Source organism: Hyla sarda, unplaced genomic scaffold (assembly GCF_029499605.1).
Source record: "Hyla sarda isolate aHylSar1 unplaced genomic scaffold, aHylSar1.hap1 scaffold_1128, whole genome shotgun sequence".
NCBI lineage: Eukaryota > Metazoa > Chordata > Amphibia > Anura > Hylidae > Hyla > Hyla sarda.
Window position 1 is genome coordinate 59,710 of NW_026607749.1, and position 5,354 is coordinate 65,063.

Consider the following 5,354-nt stretch of genomic DNA (forward strand, 5'->3'; position numbering starts at 1 on the left):
ATATCTGACATTTATACATATATCATATACTACATCTCCAAACTTGTTACCAATTGTTAATAAAAGTTTTCTTTCTTATATTATTTATTATTCTTATAATCATCTCCGCACACTGGACTTATAATAAATGTAATATTGTCCCTGACGTTGTATATAGGGAATGTAACGCGTCAGTGTTGTCCCCGCCCCCTTCTCATTATGATTATAGAGACTTTAATTCAAGGCATCAGAAAGGATCCGCGCGTCTCCCTTGAAGATCGTCTCTTCTGAACATAAGACGCTGCAGATACTTTTATTTATCACAAACCCTAGACGATCGTTTCCCGTCTTGACGTCTATTTTCGATCTCAGATCATAAAATCCATTTTTCTATATGAGAAGTCGTCAATATCTCGGCGTCCCCCGGGTTCAGTAAACATCGGTGTAATTCTTTTCCTTTTCTTTGTCCTCCCCGGGGTATAAAATCCCTAGAGATCTGATCACATCTGGTACAAGATCTCTTTACTTCACACTTTGCGCCATTATTACACGGATTGAAGACCCAGTTACACGCTCGTAAATTCCCATATATGTCGTGGATTGGAAGGAAAAAGGTTCTTAAATCTTATATTTACCAATAATATTTTATGTTTTACAGTCCGTCCCTATCATAGTACGGAATTGTTATTTTTCTTCTATCCGATGGTTATTTAGTAATTTTGTTATGATTCAGAAGAGACCACGTGTCCCGTATAGACGCTCACCCTGAAGACATTAGACGGCGGTTTTGTGTTTCCGGATTTACACACTTATTATAAAGCTTTTCCTTCATCTGGATTATTAGAGCTCGTTCGCTCTTCTTTTTCTCATCCTCCCCTTTATATTCCTCCTCATGTGGATATGGAATTCTCCTCAGTCCCTCCTTCTATAGGGCCCATTTTGTGGCCCCCGCACTCCTCCTTGGCCTCTCTAGTTCTTTCCTCTTTTATATATAACTTTGTCGGTATTACGAGACTGCTCTACGACTGATTCTGATTTCCCTTCTCCCCTAACCCCACTTTCTTTACTCCCTATGGTTATTACTAAACACATTTTCCCTATTCCCCTTTGTGGGAACGTTTACATTCTTTTACGTTACGAGATTTATATTCTTCTACTAAGACTTTGGCCATAGAGGAATCTCAGGCTTTCTGGGGTTTTATAAGTAAATTTATCTTTACTCTCCAATGTTTTAAGCATTATACTAACATACGTCCCCGAAATTGGTTAGAGAGATTGTATTTATGTAAATAATAATACTAAGCTTTATTCTTATCTGATTTCTTCTGCTCCTAATAGTAAACAAAATGCATCTTATATGAGAAGAGGAGCTGAATATCCAACTCTCTGAAGAACAGTGCTGATTTATCTCTAGTGCTCATGTGGCTTCTCCCCTGTATTTGTAAACAGGAAAGTTCATATAAGTTATATTGTCGGGGGTATGGGACTCCTCTAATTTTTTTAAAGTATTTATTTATTAAATTTTGCAAAAAATAAAGAAAGTGCAACATACAACCATAGTCTCTGTAGGTCCATAAGACAACTCCATCACAATGACATGGATACGACAACAGAGTGGCAATCAAACACCTAGGGAAGGAGCATCTCCGGCACCGTCCAGAGACCCAACACACGAGCATACATTCACACTACCACACATCCCAGTGACTCCGACCCCCTCCCAGAAGGATGGAAGGTCACCCGACACATCCAGTAAAAGCCAAGGAGTCCACACCTTATCAAACTTCCTCAGGCACCTACGACTTTTATACAAAGCTAGGTATAATGGGACATATTTATTTACCATATTCACCCACGTCATCACAACCACCTTATGGCACAAAACAATGAAAAACGGATCAGTGTGCATCTATGCGCACCAGAGACCACCTCATTGAGGACTCCCAGCAGGCATATCACCAGGGTAAGCAAGAAATCTAGATTGTCTGCCAAAAACCCCATCACCTCCCTCGAAAAGGAGGCTGTAACAGGACACTCCCAAATCGCATGTAGAAAAGTACCTACCTCCGCAGAACAACGAAAACATAAATCCGATGAAGACAACTCTATACGTTTCAGCTTAGCAGGCGTATAATATAACCGTAAAACATACCGTGATTGAATCAGCATATCTCTGCTACTCATCACCGTTGAGTTATATGAGCCCTCAACTTCCTTCCACTGGCCCTAAGACAGATCAGGGATATCAGCCACCCATTTATGATAAGCATTCGCAAATGGGCTAGGCCCTAGAGTCTGGAGAAGAGCATAGGAGCCAAACTGCGCCTGGACCGCATGTTGAAGCTGAAGATACCTATAAAAGACACTGCCAGGGATATCATATCTGTCCTTCATTTCCGCAAAGGAGAGGAAAACCTGATCCTCCCGGAACAAGTGAAGCACAAATCTGACTCAATGAGAACCCCAAAAGCCGGCCTCCTGTAACACATGTAGGTGAGCTAAATTTACATTCCTCCACAAGGGTGCCCTAGGAGTTGCCAACGGTTGCGGAAACCTGCTCGACACCACGGACCACACCTTAGCTATAGTTTGCAAGGGAAGGGGATAAGAGGAGCCAGAATGATACCTGTAGAGTGAGTGAGAGCTTCATACAAACTCATCAGGGCTCCAGCCAAGGCAGTCGCCGAGTTCGACAGATCCAGGTCAATCCACCATGCTGCATAGACCAACTGAGAGGCAAGAAAATAGTTAGACATCGGTAGAAGCTAATCCACCATGCCTTTTAGGAGCTTGAAGAAGAGCCCGACCGAGTCTTGGAGACCTCCCCTGCCAATAGAAGGATCCCAGAGCACCACACAATGTATTAAAATACAGGGTGGGCCATTGGATACACCTTACAAAAAATCGGAATGGTTGGTGATATTAATTTCCTGTTTGTGGCACATTAGTATATGTGACTGGGGAAACTTTTCAAGATGGGTGGTGACCATGGCGGCCATTTTGAAGTCGGCCATTTTGAATCAAACTTTTGTTTTTTCAATAGGAAGAGGGTCATGTGACACATGAAACTTATTGGGAATTTCACAAGAAAAACAATGATGTGCTTGGTTTTAACGTAACTTTATTCTTTCATGAGTTATTTACAAGTTTCTGACCACTTATAAAATGTGTTCAATGTGCTGCCCATTGTGTTGGATTGTCAATGCAACCCTCTTCTCCCACTCTTCACACACTGATAGCAAAACCACAGGAGAAATGCTAGCACAGGCTTCCAGTATCCGTAGTTTCAGGTGCTGCACATCTCGTATCTTCACAGCATAGACAATTGCCTTCAGATGACCCCAAAGATAAAAGTCTAAGGGGGTCAGATCGGGAGACCTTGGGGGCCATTCAACTGGCCCACGACGACCAATCCACTTTCCAGGAAACTGTTCATCTAGGAATGCTCGGACCTGACACCCATAATGTGGTGGTGCACCATCTTGCTGGAAAAACTCAGGGAACGTGCCAGCTTCAGTGCATAAAGAGGGAAACACCATCATGTAGCAATTTTGCATATCCAGTGTCCTTGTGGTTTCCATTGATGAAGAATGGCCCCACTATCTTTGTACCCCATATACCACACCATACCATCAATTTTTGTGTTCCAACAGTCTTGGAGGGATCTATCCAAAGTGGGTTAGTGTCAGACCAATAGTGGTGGTTTTGTTTGTTAACTTTACCATTCACATAAAAGTTTGCCTCATCACTGAACAAAATCAGAGTTTTTCCAGCAAGATGGTGCACCACCACATTATGGGTGTCAGGTCCGAGCATTCCTAGATGAACAGTTTCCTGGAAAGTGGATTGGTCATCGTGGGCCAGTTGAATGGCCCCCAAGGTCTCCCGATCTGACCTTCTTAGAATTTTATCTTTGGGCTCATCTGAAGGCAATTGTCTATGCTTTGAAGATACGAGATGTGCAGCACCTGAAACTACGGATACGCTAGCATTTCTCCTACGGTGTTGCTATCAGTGTGTGAAGAGTGGGAGAAGAGGGTTGCATTGACAATCCAGCACAATGGGCAACACATTGAACACATTTTATAAGTGGTCAGAAACTTGTAAATAACTCTTGAAAGAATAAAGTTACGTTAATACCAAGCACATCATTGTTTTTCTTCTGAAATTCCCAATAAGATGTGTCACATGACCCTCTTCCTATTGAAAAAACTAAAGTTGGATTCAAAATGGCAGACTTCATAATGGCCGCCATGGTCACCACCCATCTCGAAAAGTTTCCCCCCTCACATATACTAATGTGCCACAAACAGGAAGTTAATATCACCAATCATTCCCATTTTATTAAGGTGTATCCATAAAAATGGCCCACCCTGTACTTCCTGGGGGGTCACAGGAGCCAGATGGAAGAGATAAAGGAATTTAGGCAGATAAATAATTTAAAAAATATTAATCCTTCCAGCTAGGGAGGGAGGACCAGGCATGCAACCTATCTACCGTGGAAAACAAAAGTGGGTCTAAATTCAGGGACACATAATCTGTCAGAGATGCAGTAACCTCTACCCCAACATATCTAAATCGGTAAACCACTTGCACCCCTGCTGGGAGAGAAGAGGAAAGGGAAATGTCAGGTGAGAAGGCCACGAGAGAGGATTTACCCCAATTAACCCGCAAACCCGAAATGGAACTAAACCTACCTAGCAAGTAAATCAGAGAAACTAGTGAACCCCCGGCATCTGCCAAATAAACTAGGGTGTCAACCGCATAGAGAGAAACCTTCACAATGGATTCCCTGGGGATGACACAGATAGTGGGATCTCTACGTATAGCCGCTGCTAAGGGCTTAATTGCCAGCGCAAAAAGGAAGGGGGATAGGGGGCACCCTTGTTTAGTCCCCGGGTCCAATAAAAAGGGAGCAGAAACATCAAAGTTAGTACAAATACGGGCCCTGGGGCAATCATACAACAAGCGGACCCAGGCACAAATCCTAGGGCCAAACCCAAACACTCCCAAGACCTCCCGGAGATATGGCCACAGTACAGAATCAAAAGCTTTATAGACAAAAGACTAGAGATGAGCGAACTTTTCAAAAATTTGATTCGGACGATTTGCCAAATTTTCCGAAAAAGTTTGTTTAGATCCGAAATTTTTTGTGTCGAATCTATATTAAAAAAGGCTATTTCTAGCCTACATACAGCCTCTATAGGGGTATAGAACACTTTGCTGTGTTCTAAAATGCATATGGAGTGTGCTGGAGTGAAATAATACTGTTATTCAGAATAACATGCAGATTACTGGCATTGCTTTTAGAATCACTGCCTCACAGCAGCACAATGACAGAGCCTGGTGGTGGCATCAGTGTCAGGAGACCATAT